At 42.8% G+C, this 15,924-nt stretch overlaps 1 long non-coding RNA gene across 1 annotated transcript in view; it reads right to left on the bottom strand.

Moving 5' to 3' along the window:
- Positions 1-4,950: 4,950 nt before the first annotated feature.
- Positions 4,951-15,924, bottom strand: part of LOC133558815 (uncharacterized) — a 140,064-nt gene continuing 129,090 nt past the window's right edge. The window contains exons 3-4 of the long non-coding RNA XR_009808014.1: positions 6,745-6,948; positions 4,951-5,340 (exon numbers count right to left, since the gene is read on the bottom strand). This is a non-coding gene — a long non-coding RNA (uncharacterized LOC133558815). The remainder of the gene's footprint in view (positions 5,341-6,744; positions 6,949-15,924) is intronic.

Genomic DNA, 15,924 nt, shown 5'->3' on the forward strand with positions numbered 1-15,924 from the left:
CTTTTCACCGTAACGCATTACTTTTTGGTGCAAGTAACTGAGTTACTTTTGAAATAAAGTAACAAGTAACTGTAACTAGTTATTGGTTTTCAGTAAGTACCCCAACACTGGTCGGAATTAACAGTGCTTGAAATAGTGGGGTTAGTAAAGCTAAATAATAACTTCTTGCTCTTGTTTAACTAGTATTTAAAATGTTATGTCGTTACCGTTAGCAATAGTGATATGTGGCACAGGACAGATGCTACGAGTAAAAGGAGTTATGTTTTCAGATTGTTCTTGTTTGGTGAAGGGGCCACACTCAGTAATGATTGGTTAAAGGTAAAGTACAACTTAAAGGTAAACCAATCAGTGCCAGAGTTCAGGTAGGGGCAGGTGCATCCAGCCACAGAAAGGAACTGGATAGCGAGACAACAATGGCAAATCCAGAGCAGTCTGTTGAGAAAATAAACTTCAATGTCATTAATTTCAAAGGCGAGAACATATATGTGAAGTGTACATTATGGCCAATGCCAAAGACGGCGGTAGAAGGTTTAACAAGGCCTAATGTATGTCTACCAGTTATGGTTGAAGGTCCAATAAAAAATAAGTTAAATGAAATAGCAAGTGATAGGCAGAAGCGTGCTGCAAGGAGAGCAAGTATCACCACATGCTTTTAAGTGAAGCGGTGAAATAAAAAGAGCAGATGTTTGTATGATTCCATAAGACTAACAAAGTTGTTAGAGAAGTTAAAAAGAAGGCTATAAAGCAGAGGTGTGGACTCGAGTCACATGACTTGGACTCGAGTCGGACTCGAGTCATGAATTTGATGACTTTAGACTCGATTTGACAAAATGTAAAAAGACTTGCAACTCGACTCAGACTTTAACATCAATGACTTGTGACTTGACTTGGACTTGAGCCTTTTGACTTGACATGACTTGCTACTTTCCCCAAAACCCAACGATTAAAAAGTTATTCAGGAGCGCTCCGTGTCTGTCAGCGTGTGTGCAATGACAGCCTGTGCGCTACCTGTCAGAACAACAGCCAATCAAATTACATCTACGTTGTTTTCGTCACACAGCATTCATCCAATCAAATTGCAGGAAAACCAACGAAGAAGAACTCTCAAACAACAGAAGAATAAGTGAAGAAAATTATGCCATAAAGTGTTTTGTTCGGGTATTAAAACTACGACTTGGTCAACAAAACAGGAATTGCCGTATGCAAAACATGCGGTTGGAAGATTCCAGACGGAGACGCATCAATTTACAACTTCGTTCGACATTTTAAGTTGCACAAAGAAGGGTACGTTTTGAATGTAAGCTAACGTTTATTGGCTGAGTAACGTGACTTTTATTTGCTGTGGAGTTAAATCAGTGAGGCTGTAAACTCACTGCTAACGTTATGAAAATAGACATCTTATAAGGGTACTCAGCATCGAGCGCTACTGCCTATTGCCGCTGACGTGACGCGCGGACGCCATCTTGGAGTGGTGATCCGCTCCACTCAGGGCAATTCATTTGGCAGGAGCAATGAACTGTCAGCACATTTAATTCATATTAACTCAGTGAATACCACTTATATTCACGCGCTTTTTTTGTCATACGTGTAACTATGATAAAGGACACATGTCTTGGCGTGTTCATAATTTGCTTAATAGTAATAGAATATTCTTATAAGATATGTGACCAGACGTCTGAGATCAAAACTGGGAATATAATCCCAGAGAAGGGGGGAAAAAACAGTCAGCTATTTTGAAGTTGAAGAAACAATATGATTAGGATATATATACATGCGTATATCCTACATCAGGGGTAGGGAACCTATGGCTCTCTTTTGAGGACTGCATCTGGCTCTCAGATAAATCTTAGCTGACATTGCTTAACACGATAAGTAATGAATAATTCCGCTGGTCATCACAGTTTTGATTGATTGAAGCTTTTATTAGTAGATTGCACAGTACAGTACATATTCCGTACAATTGACCACTAAATGGTAACACCTGAAGAAGTTTTTCAACTAGTTTAAGTCCGGGTCCAGGTAAATCAATTCACGTTACGTGTTAAAAACAACGTTAAAAATATAAAACATTCTCATGCATTTTAATCCGTCCATCCGTTTTCTACCCTACCAGTTCAAGAAGACGCATTAAGAAGTATTTTATTTATTATTGGTTAGCTTCAGAATAACAATGTTATTAAAAAAAATAAGAGACTTATTATACTCTAAAAATGCACGCATTTAGTTGTATTCAGTGTTAAAAATATTATATGGCTCTCACAGGAATACATTTTGAAATATTTGGCTTTCGAGGCTCTCTCAGCCTAAAGGTTCCCGACCTCTGTCCTACATAAACAATGTATGAATACATTAAATATCTATATATCTTACGGACCTATAGACCAGAAGTTCTCAAATGGGGGTACTTGAAGGTATCCCAAGGGGTACATGATATATTTTTTTAAATATTCTAAAAATAGCAACAATTCAAAATCTTTTATAAATATATTCATAGAAAAATACTTCAACAAAATATGAATGTAAATTCATAAACTGTGAAAAGAAATGCAACAATGCAATATTCAGTGTTGACACCTAGATTTTTTGTGGACATGTTCCATAAATATTGATGTTAAAGATTTATTTTTTGTGAAGAAATGTTTAGAATGAAGTTGATGAAACCAGATGGATTTCTATTACAATCCCCAAAGAGGGCACTTTAAGTTGATTACTTCTATGTGTAGAAATTTTTATTTATAATTGAATCACTTGTTTATTTTTCAACAAGTTTTTACTTATTTTTACATCTTTTTTTTTTTCAAATAGTTCAAGAAAGACCACTACAAATGTGCAATATTTTGCACTGTTGTACAATTTAATAAACCAGAAACTGATGTCATAGTGCTGTATTTTACTTCTTTATATCTTTTTTCAACTAGAAAATTCTTAGCTCTGACTAGGGGGTACTTGAATTAAAAAAATGTTGAGAACCACTGTTATAGACTTTATCTCTGTTGCTGCAGCAGCAGAGAGTTTATTCTTTCTTGACACTTTGTATTGATATTCACCATTACATTCTTCCTTTAAATTATCATGTTTACAGTGATTGTTTTTTATGTATTTTTCATGTATGTTGCTTTGGATAAAAGTGTCAGCCAAATACTCAAACATATATAAACACCTGGAAGTCTTTATTTCAGCTAAAACCATTAATCTGTTTCACTGGATTCAGAATAAAAACAAATTTTGTCCTACCCAACAAAGTTAGTAGCTGAATATTGTTACTTGAATACTTATCTGTGGTTACAATAAAATGAGAATGCATCATAATCAGTGGCGGCTGGTGAATTTTGTTTTAGGTGGGCCTGAAAGTTTGTAAACCAAATACCTGTAGGGGGTTCATCCTCCCCCAGAAGATTTCTTTGTGATTTTCACATACAAATATTGTAGTTCTTTGCTCCTGCTTAACTCTGTGGTAATCTTCTTTTTACAAAATACAACCAATAATATGTTAATGTAAATTCTTACTTGTGAAAAGTAATCCTCCAATTACTATTTTCAACAGTCCGCTAATTTGAGCAGGAAAACGCTGAATACCAGCCCAGTATCTTTGTTTTCTACCTGTCAACTGTCAGTTTAGGCTGCTTGCCGGCTCCTCATCACCACTTCAAGATGGCGGCCAAATTGCTCGCGCCACAGCAGCCAATTCTGCGTCTACTTATAAGATGTCTATGGTTATAACGTCATTGCAAACACGGCAATCTGTTTCGTCCACTGCAGTTCGCTACCTTATTCATACTTTTTGTCAAGTGATTTTTTTTAAGCAGGGTTGCATGAGGTACCTATACATAACGTTACGTTAGTGAATGCATCACACACAGTAACGTAACGTTAGACGGCGGTCAGCAGCACCGTCTATTTTAGCCACCTACAAAAAGACAAACATAGTCAAATAAAGGTCAGTTAAAATGTATACTATATTAAGAATATGTGTACATATTCCGTAGAGACCTGACAGCTAAAAAGTACAGCACTGTTCATTGTTATGTTCATGTATTTGTCATGTTTTTCATGTGTATGTACACATAAACACATATATAGTGTGAGATGAGATCAATGAGATAAGGTAACATGATATAAACTGCTGTGGAACTAGTTACGATGCAATATTCCATTGAAATACAATGTTAACACTTTTGTGCAAATAAGTACAGTTGCACTTGTTTTTTCAAATGTGTTTATACTGTAAAGGAATGAGTTAAATGTTTAGAATAACTGGTTAATAGTGCTATTATGAAGTGCAATGTCGGCACTGTTTTTTTTTAATAATAAATACATACAGTTTTTTAAAAGCAGACACAATCTGTGTACATATATTAGTCTGTGGTTAAAAAGACTTCCAGCATTGACTTTGGACTTGACTCGGGACTTGCCTGTCTTGACTCGGGACTTGACTCGAGACTTGAGGGCAAAGACTTGAGACTTACTTGTGACTTGCAAAACAATGACTTGGTCGCACCTCTGCTATAAAGTATTTAGAGAAGCACACAATAGAGAAAAATAGCACTGTGTTGGCGACGAAAAAGCACTTGTAAACCAGCAGGAAGTGACGTCACTAAACAGGGAGTGAAAAACATAAACAGTTCTCAAACAAATGTGTTCTGTCATACCACCAATGGTAACAGAAGTTAGCCAAAGATGTTATTATATTTTTCGCTTTGGAAAATGTAACTGCGAACAAGTTGCAAGCAGTCCCTTTAGAGAGGCACCGTCTGGTATTTGCCAGTAAACACCTGAATGATGATGTCAGTGGCGTGTCCAGGCTTCGTTTTCCAGGGGTGGCACCTAGTTCTGCAGGTTTGGTACCCATAAAACAGTCCAGGAGCAGCTGTAGCTACCCTAGTATTTTACTATGTTTACCACCATCCTACTATGGAATGAACCTTCTTGTAAGACAATTGCTGACTGTGAACGACTTGTGCCGTCTTGCGGGTTCCATGGACCACCAAATAGGCACATCTTTGAGCAGGGTTGACTTTGTTTATTTTAAAAAAAATAAAACCTCAGTCCAGGTCGCTTTTCAGCACCTTTTCTCTGCTCACTCGTCTGCCTCGAGCTCTCTTCCTCTCTCGCTCCGCGTCAGCTTCACTTTGGGTCCTTCCAGTCTCTACGCCTCTCTCCCCGACGTTCACGGTTGTCGCCCTTTTAAACAGTGCAAGAGGATTGCATGATTGGCCCCGGTTGCGCGATCTATACACCTGATCTTGATTGTGGCCCCGCCTCGCCGCTTGCTCGCCGTCCCCGCCTCCTCGCCGCCATCTTGGGCCTCTCTGTCAGACTGCCCTGTTCCGCCTCTCCACACTGACATTAAACAATATTGCAAAGCATTGAGCTATTACAGTACGCAGACAACTTGCAACAGTTGACGCACAATACAAATACACTTTACTATGATGTACTGCAAAGTGAACTGTACTGTGTCCAGTTTTGTTGACACTAAATGGTGTGTTCTAAATAAACATACTGTATTTTTCGGACCATAGGGTGCACCGGTATATAAAGCGCAATGCCGATGAGCGGGTCTATTCAGGTCTATTTTCATACAAAAAGTGCATCGGATTATAGGGCCCATTAAAGGGGTCATATTATATATATTTTTTTCTGAATTGAAAACACTTCTTTGTGGTCTACATAACATGTAATGGTGGTTCTTTGGTCAAAATGTTGCATAGATTATGTTTTACAGACTATCTTCAAGCCGCTTTCTGATAGTGGCTTCAGGATGCGTCGTTTTGTGGGCGGTCTTATTGACGTGACTCACATTCGGCAGCGTCTTCTCCCCATCATCTTTGTTGTAGCGGTGTAGCGTTTAAGTAGGGAGTGGAAGAAGTGTCAAAAGATAGAGCTAACTGTTTTAATGACATTAATACTTTACTTAAGTAATCAACAACAGAGAAGCATCTCCTCATCCGTGGCTCATTAGTGCAACAACGCCGGAAATGTCTCTCTTGAAAAACCGTCCGACCGGAACTCTGTAATAACTAAAGCTCCTTGGGTGAATAATGTAAACTCATGTTTTAGCACGTTCATGGCGAGTTAACTGACAGACGTAAGTAAGAACTTCACGCTACTTTATATTAGAAATGGCAACAGCGGAGGATGAATGCCGCATAACAAGAAGATAAAGAAAAAGAAGCCCCTTATCGACTGCGGTGTTGGCACGGACCAAAAATGGCGCACTCGCGCTAATCTTCAGGACCTATGCAGATCCCAAATATTAATCAGTAAAAGAAAAGTTGCTTTCGCATAAAATTGCGAAACGAAACGCCAGATAATATGTCTTATCTTATACACACACCATAATAATACTGGTATGTTTAAGCCCAGTGCAATCCATCAAGTGATGCAGCTTCATAGCTTACCAAAGTCGTACTAAAACATTCTGATAGATTTTTGAGTGCTGTGTGTAATGTTCTATATTTTCAATGGAACATATAAAAGGTTGGTGTTGTTTACTTGTGTCTTATTGCAGTCAACATGTATCTCTTATGTGTGACTGCCATTGACCGGTCACACTTGTCATTTAAACAGGTTCCAAAGAAAATAGCTTCGAGGTCGGTAAACACAACTAAAATTATTCCATACATTAGGCGCACCGGATATTAAGGCGCACTGTCAAGTTTTGAGAAAATGAAAGGCTTTTAAGAGTGCCTTATAGTCTGAAAAATATGGTACATTAAAAAATGTCCAGCCTCTGTCACTTACTTTAAAAATTATTTGTGGAGAGGGGCGTGGTCCATGCGTTCCCTGCGGGCGGGGTGTGTGCAGTGGCCGGCCATGAAGCAGCAGACAGGTGGGTAGATATCTCAGCTGGAACAAGTTATCTAATCACCTGTTCCCTTTATCAGCAGCGTCGGAGACCATGAGAGGGAGCTGGCTGGAGAACGAGAGAGAGCCTGCCGGAGAGAGCTGAAAAGACAAGAGACATTTCATGATTATGGTTATGAGCTTAAAAAACAAGAGACTTTGCACAATTCCTGTTACCATTAAAACATATTGTAAACGGCTGCGCAAGGGTGTGGTGCTTTCCCTGTGGTCAGAGCAAGAACCCGATACAGAGCATTCCACAGTGGCGCCCAACAAAAAGGTAATAAAAAAAACACAGAAAGATGTCGGCACCAGCCCCTCTGGAGGCACTGGGCCTAGTGCTGGCCAAAGTGTCAGCAGCGAGCCAGCAGCAGTCACAACTATTGAAGGCACTGATGGACAGAGCATTCCTCGATGTCTTTGAGACGACAACAATGTCGGGATGATGGCCGGAGGAGGAATGGGGCGCAAAGCTGCTGCCGCTCCTGGTGGGGGAGGCGCAGCGGGCGGCGTTGAGTCTCCCGGCGACCACCCACATTCAGTACGCCAACCTATGCCACGCCATACTGGACCGGGTCGGCAGCAGCCCCGAGGACCACCGCTGGAGGTTCCGCGCGATGAAGTTGGAACCAGAAGGCCAGCCATTCGTCTTCGCACACCATCTGAGGGACGCAGCGACTCGGTGACTCCCGCCCAACGGGCAGGATCCGAAGACGCTGGAAACCATCATATTAGAGCAGTTCATCACAGCCCTCCGGACGTCAAAGCAGCAGTGAGACTGGCGGAGGAACACCTGGTTGTCCAGTGGGAGGCAACGCCAAAGACGGCAGCGGGACCTACATCAGCACCCCGCCGTCGACTCGCCCCACTGGGGGGGAGGACCAAGTCACCCAGACTCAACAAACAGGTTCCCCATATGGGCACGCAAGAAAATACACAAACACACACACACACACACAAAAAGGGGGGAGGACACGGGGATCCAACCACCAGGTTCATTGTACATAAAAGGGTGCCGGCGCTGCGGAAAGGGGGCTTCCCTCGCAGATGGCACCTCAACTGCCTGGTCCGGTGTGCTGGAAGTGCGGACAACCCGGACACGTGTGCCGGGAGTGCTCCATGATGGAGGTGGGGCAGGTGATGCGGGTTGTCGGACATCCAGCACCCGCCCCCGATCTAGGGGAGACATACTGGGTCCCGGTAAGAGTACAAGGGGGTACATAACGGGCGATGGTGGATTTGGGCTGCAATCAGTCCATGATCCACCAAAACCTGGTTCGACCCGGGGTTTTGCGGCAGGCAACACAGGTGAAAATTAGGTGTATTCGTGGGGATGTGCACGAATACTAAGGGTGAGGGGAAAAAATCGATTCAAATACGAATCGAATCGAATACATTGTGCGATTCAGAATCAATTCTTATTTTTAAAAAATCGATTTTTTTTTTTTTTAATTAATCCAACAAACCAATACACAGCAGTACCATAACAATGCAATCCAATTCCAAAACCAAACCTGACCCAGCAACACTCAGAACTGCAATAAACAGAGCAGTTGAGAAGACCCAAACACGTCACAGAACAAACCAAAAGTAGTGAAACAAAAATTAATATTATCGACAACGGTATCAATATTAGTTATAATTTCAGCATAGCAGTGATTAAAAATCCCTCATTGACATTATCATTAGACATTTATAAAAAGAACAATCGTGTCACAGTGGCTTACACTTGCATCGCATCTCATAAGCTTGACAACACACTGTGTCCAATATTTTCACAAAGATAAAATAAGTCATATTTTTGGTTCGTGTACTAGTTAAAACGAAATTACATTATTGCAATCAGTTGATGAAACATTGTCCTTTACAATTATAAAAGTTTTTTTGTTTTAAATCTACTACTCTGCTAGCATGTCAGCAGACTGGGGTAGATCCTGCTGAAATCCTATGTATTGAATGAATACAGAATCGTTTTGAATCGGAAAAATATAGTTTTTAAATCGAGAATAGAATCGAAAAAATCGATATATTATCGAATCCTGACCCCAAGAATCGATATTGAATCGAATCGTGGGACACCCAAAGATTCGCAGCCCTAACGAATACCCTATTGTGCCAGTGGAAATTGCATATGAAAAACAAAAGCATAAGGTTAAGGTTGCCGTAAACGCGCAACTTACGCACCCAGTAACTCTAGGGACGAATTGGCCGGGATTCAATCATTGGGTGACACAATGTGTGGGGGTGCATTAACGGACAGTAGGCGAGGGGAGTATCCGCGCCGTTCTCAGCGGCGACGCGGCTTCATCCGGGACTGCCGAGCGGGAACCGGTGGGGGCTTCGCGGGAGGCCCCCCCGGCCCCTCGGTGGCCACCTACGGAGGACTTTCCCCTCGAGCAGTCCCGTGATGAGATCTTGCGCGAGGCCTGGGACCAGGTGGATTATATAGACAGTCAGCCGGTGCGCCCGGGGAAAGCGCAGGTATTTCCCCCATTTTTCAATTATTAGGAATAGATTATACCGAGTGGGCCGTGGCACGCAAACCGGGGAGGAACACACCTAGTTGTTGGTGCCAAAACACCACCGGGAAATGGTTTTCCCGGCGGCGCATGTTAATCCCATGTCTGGACCTTTAGGGTATGATAAGACACTTAATCGGGTCATGGTCCGATTCTATTGGCCAGGCCTCCGGGCAGACGTACGCCGTTGGTGCGCTGCCTGCCCGGACTGCCAGCTGGTGAATCCAGCAGCCACTCCAAGGGCGCCTTTACGCCCATTGCCGCTCATGGAGGTCCCGTTCGAGAGAATTGGGATGAACCTCATTGGACCATTTCACCCGAGCACGCGGGGATACCGTTTTGTGTTAGTCCTGGTGGATTACGCAACACGGTATCCCGAAGCAGTGCCCTTGCGCTCTATCTCGGCTAAGAATGTTGCGCAAGCCCTGTTTCAGGTCATCTCCCGAGTTGGAATCCCGAATGACTTTCTGACTGACCAGGGCATGTCCTTTATGTCGCGCACCATAAAAGAACTATACAGGTTATTGGGAATCAAGGCGATCCGCACCAGCGTGTACCATCCACAAACGGACGGGCTGGTGGAGAGATTGAATAAAACACTGAAAACAATGATCCGTAAGTGTATGCACGAGGACAAACAGATTTGGGATAAATGGTTGGACCCCCTAATTTTTGCAATGCGGTAGGTACCCCAGGCCTCAGTTGGTTTTGCACCGTTTGAGTTATTGTACGGCCGGAGGCCTTGCTGAGTGCTGGACGTCATTAAAGAAAGCTGGGAGGAGGGTCCAAGCTCCAGCAAAAATGAACTACAATACGTCATGGACATGCGAGCAAAACTCCACCAGGTGGGGCACTTGTAACGTGAGAATTGGCTCCGTGCCCAGCGGCCAATGTATAACAGGGGGACCCAACTATATAAATTCACACCGGGAGAAAAACTGCTTTTATTACTTCCAACCTCATGCTCTAAATTACTTGCAAAGTGGCAAGGACCCTTCGAGGTCACATGGTAAGTGGGTGATGTCGACTATGAGGTTCGGCGCTCGGACCGACGCGGGGACACGCAGATATACCAAATTAACCTACTGAAGGCATGGAGAGAGGTGGAGCCTGCTTCCATGGCGACAGTAGTGAAGGAGGAGGAGGAGTTGGGGCCAGAGGTCCCGCACTCTGGCCCACCCCCTCAGCTTTCCTGTTACGACCAGCTCACATTGGCACAGCGGTGAAGTAGCTGAGTTACAGGGGCGCTACTCTGACGTGTTCTCATCGCGACCCGGCCGCACGAATCTCATCCGACATCGTATTTGTACCACATCCGCTGTATAATATCATATGTATGTAACATTCACAGAAACTCCACTAGACAACAGACTAAAGAAAATAACGGTGCAGTCTCGGCCATATCGGCTTTCCGAACACAAGCGCAAAGTAGTGCGGTAGGAATTTAAAAACTATGCTTTAGATGGAGGTGATAGAGGTGCTCGAGTCCCTAAGGCGGGCGGGGCTCACTGCCAACCCGGCGAAGTCCTCAGTTGGCCGTAGGGAGGTACAGAGGTACAGTATCTGGGGTACCACTTGGGAAGGGGACAGGTACAGCCACAGGTAGACAAAACAGCGGCAGGCAGTTTTTGGGACAAGCGGGATATTACCGCCGGTTCATTCCCCGGTTAGCGGATTTGATCGGCCCATTGACTGACCTCACCCGAAAGGGTGCTCCAGAACTGGTCCAGTCAACGGAGCAGTGCCAGCAGGGAGCCGGTCCTGCACATGCCTAATTTTGACATCCCTTTTTGTCTGCGGGCGGACGCGTCAGGCGGTGCTGTCCCAGTGGGTGGAGGGCGTCGACCGCCCCGTACTATATCTCAGCCAGAAACTCTCGGACCGGGAGGCAAGGTACAGCACGGTGGAAAGGGAGTGCCTTGCCATCCGGTGGGCGGTCGAGGCCCTCCGCTACTACCTGTTGGGGCGCGCCTTCAGTCTCTGCTCAGACCACAAACTGCACCAGTGGCTCCACCGCATGAAAGACGCCAATGCACGGATCACCCGGTGGTACCTTGCACTGCAACCCTACAACTTCCGGGTGGTCCATCGGCCGGGTACGCAGATGGCCGTAGACGACTTTCTCTCTCGTCTCTCTACGGGGGAGGGAGTGGGCACGGCCGGACGGCTGCGCGGCCTGAGTCGGGCGGTGGAGGGATGTGGAGAGGGGCGTGGTCCACGTGTTCCCTGCGGGCGGGTTGTGTGCAGGGGCCGGCCATGAAGCAGCAGACAGGTGAGTAGATATCTCAGCTGGAACGAGTTATCTAAGCACCTGTTCCCTTCATCGGCAGCGTCGAAGACCATGAGAGGGGGCTGGCTGGAGAACGAGAGAGAGCCTGCCGGAGAGAGATGAAAAGCCAAGAGACTTTGCATGATTATGGTTATGAGCTGAAAAGCCAAGAGACTTTGCACAATTCTTCCATCCATCCATCCATTTTCTACCGCTTATTCCCTTTGGGGACGCGGGGCGCTGGTGCCTATCTCAGCTACAATGGGGCAGAAGGCGGTGTACACCCTGGACAAGTCGCCACCTCATCGCAGTGCACAATTCTTGTTACCATTAAATTATATTGTAAACGGCTGCGTAAGGGTGTGGTGCTTTCCCTGTGGTCAGAACAAGAAGCCAAGACAGAGCATTTCACAGTATTTTTTTGGAGCAGGCGCATGAAACTTAGCAATCAGTGTTAACTACAAAATATCAATTAAATTGGTCTTGTTATGTAAACAATATGGTGTTTGAAATGGGCAGGACTGTTTCTGTTATTACAAAATATACCTATTTTATGACTGATTTTTCAATCAAAGAAATTTGACAGTCATTGTGTCTTATCTTGATTATTTGGTCGAGTGCTCCAGAGAAAGATATTCAAAATCTCCAATTTTTGGAAAATGAGGCCACACGATTGGCATTGAAATGGCCACTTTGGTTTGTCAGCGATCCTGTTCTGTCTCCCTGTAATGTTTGTGTGATCGAGAATGGGATTGTGCTGAAAATCTTAATTTCCCCTTGGGGATTAATAAAGTATTTCTGATTCTGACTCTGACTAGTATTGACAGTATGCACCACAATCTATCATGGTTATATTTAATAAGTTGCGACTAAAAAACTGCAATCAAGGCCAAAAACTCTTACACTGTATAATATCATATGTATGTAACATTCACAGAAACTCCACTAGACAACAGACTAAAGGAAACATTGTAGTACCAGGATCAAGGACATGTGCTGTGCCAAAAACTGTGTTGTACAGAGCTGTTTCCCAGTGGAAAACGTTGCCTTGTGTATTGATGGAATCAAATAATGTAAGTAAGCACTTTTAAAAACAAGCTTAAAAAGCTACTAAACTAAATACTTTTTTTTCTCCTGTATTCTTTATTTTTATATATGATGGATTGTAGGACTGTTTATGTATTGCATTTTATAGTCATATTTTTTGTTATTCAGTGTCTTTTCTAGTATGTATTGTCTTGACTCCAGGATGAATTAGTGGCTACTGTGTAGCAACAAATGGGGATTGATTTTAAACAAAAAAAAACAGTATCTCCAATTTCCTCTTTAATAAAGTAAAATTGTAACATTCATAAACATTTTGTTTAAATTCAAACAGATTAGGTTGTCATTCAAGCCCACTCTTTACATTGCTGGCAACATAATAACTAAATCTATTACACACTGTCCCCTTAAGAATATTTGTATAACAAATAAATGACCTGGACTGAGAATACCTAGAATCAGAGTGGAATAACAAAAAATGTTGGGACTGCGATAACGTTTAAAACAGATGAATGGGCCTGTTCTTCTGTAGGCAGCCAAACACTTTAAAAACGCTTGTGTAAAAAAAATATTGTAATTAAAATGTCTTCGTTTAGTAAATGATCCAGACGTCTGGAACCTGGCTTTTCATCATCGGGCATCATCGATGAAAAAAGAATGTCCTCCACCTGGATATGTGCGTGCAGATAACGATTGCCCGGTAATATCTGCACGTTGCAGAGGAAAAGGGAAGACGGCGTCGCCTACGCAAGGTACGTGACGCGAGGGTATATACCAGGCTTTAGATTTCCCGCCATTACAATATGAGGTATAATCGATAAAACATTGAATACTAAGTTGTAAATCATTCCTACCTGGTTTACTTCTCTGATGACCTCCTAAAAGGTTTTGTAATCCATCAAAAATATCGAGCCATCCATCCATTTTCTATTGATGTCCCTCAAACAATTAAAATGCGTCAAACATGTCCAAGTGTGGAGAGTGTTTTGCATATGTTACCCATCAGGTCTACAAAATGGGTTAAATTGGTATATTTTATACCGTATTTTTCGGATTATAAATCACATTTTGTTTCATAGTTTGGCCAGGGGTGCGACTTATAATCAGGAGCGATTTATGTGTGAAATTATAAACACATTACCGTAAAATATCAAGTAATTTTATTTAGCTCATTCACGTAAGAGACTAGACGTATAACATTTCATGGGATTTAGCCATTAGGAGTGACAGATTGTTTGGTAAACTTAAAGCATTTTCTATATGTTATAGTTATTTGAATGACTCTTACCATAATATGTTACGTTAACATACCAGGCACCTTCTCATTTGGTTATTCATGTGTCATATAACGTACACTTATTCAGCCTGTTGTTCACTATTCTTTATTTATTTTAAATTGCCTTTCAAATGTCTATTCTTGGTGTTGGGTTTTATCAAATGAATTTCCCCAAAAAATGCGACTTATACTCCAGTGCGACTCATATATGTTTTTTCCTTCTTTACTATGCATTTTCGGCATGTGCGACTTATACTCCGGAGCGACTTATACTCTGAAAAATATGGTAGTTGTGTGGCACTATTAGAAACTTTTTATAATGTCCACAACACATTATTATATGTTGGTTTTTGAATAATTGGAGCATGAGTTTGGATTTGTTGTCCATATTAGTTCCTGAGTCTGTGCAACATTCACTTGCGTGAAGTATGTGGTCAGTATTAGTTACTGGGGCGGCATGGCGTAGTGGGTAGAGCGGCCGTGCCAAAAACCTGAGGGTTGCAGGTTTGCTTCCCACCTATTTACATCCAAATCGCTGCCGTTGTGTCCTTGGGCAGGACACTTCACCGTTGCCCCCGGTGCCGCTCACACTGGTGAATGAATGAGGAGGGACCGTAGGCGCAATCTGGCAGCCACGCTTCCGTCAGTCTACCCCAGGGCAGCTGTGGCTACAGATGTAGCTTACCACCACCAGGTGTTAATCAATGATGGGTTCCCACTTCTCTGTGAGCGCTTTGAGTATCTAACAATAAAAAAGCGCGATATAAATGTAATCCATTATCATTATTATTATTATTATTACTGTGGACTTCACCGATCGGTTGGCATTCTCATTTCTGAATTCCTATTTTAAAAGGAAATTTGGTAAAATCCTCGGGCCTACTTTGGAGACCAACAGATGGAGCCCGAGTCGTACACGTACCACAGTTTGAAAAACACTGCTTCAAATCGTTCCGCCTCTCACCTGGGGTGGCCTGTCATATTTAAGGGGTGGCACGTGCCAGCCCAGGCAACCGCCTAAACACGCCACTGGATATAAGGTTGTCAGATGAGACTAATATAGAGTTCTTTGGAATAAACTCACATTGCTTGGAGGCCAAATAATATTGATTGAATAATGATGCACAGTAGTGCACTACAAGTAGTGATGCTATGTAGATTAACTACATTTCACAGTAGTGTGGCGATTTTCACAGTATTTTAAAAAATACTGTGAAAGTCCTCGATAATTGTTTGGTTTAAATCTAATGAGTCATGATTAAATAAGGTTAGGGCAAAACATTGCTGGCAGACCAATCAGACAGGAGTAAGATAGATCTGGTCATGACGCTTCGAAACCAGGAAGCAAAATCCTAACACACACATGACGACGAGTGACAGATGGAAGCTGACAACTCGAAAAGAAAACAACGGCAGAGTGTTTCTGTCCCACAGATGTTTCAACTAATGAAGATGATGTCCAGGATATCTACAAGGAAATCTACAATAATACATCTCCTTGATCTTACTTTGATGACAATTGTATGCCATCCATCCATCCATTTCCACCGTTTATTCCCTTTGGGGTCACGGGGGGCGCTGGTGTCTATCTCAGCTACAATCGGGCGGGAGGCGAGGTACACCCTGGACAAGTGGCCCCTCATCGCAGAACAAGTATATGCATTTAGAGAAAATGAAAATACCTTTGTTTTTAGTTGTTCACTCTGTAAACTAAAAACTTGACTGCTCTCACTCAACTTCTAAGATGTCTAAAACATATGTAAGAACGCTCATTAAAGTTATTTGAGTTAATGAAAAGTTTTATTGCATGTAATCATTATCAACTGTTCCCAAACAACACACAAGTCTTTGTTTTCTTTTTTTTTGTTAAGACCTAAATAGATGCTGTTTTTTTATACTGTGGGCAGAGAAAACCTGTCTGTCTCCATCATCTTTGTGTTTGTGAGGCTGCTCACACATAAACTCTCACT

The sequence above is a fragment of the Nerophis ophidion genome, linkage group LG09 (assembly GCF_033978795.1).
Source record: "Nerophis ophidion isolate RoL-2023_Sa linkage group LG09, RoL_Noph_v1.0, whole genome shotgun sequence".
Taxonomy (NCBI): domain Eukaryota; kingdom Metazoa; phylum Chordata; class Actinopteri; order Syngnathiformes; family Syngnathidae; genus Nerophis; species Nerophis ophidion.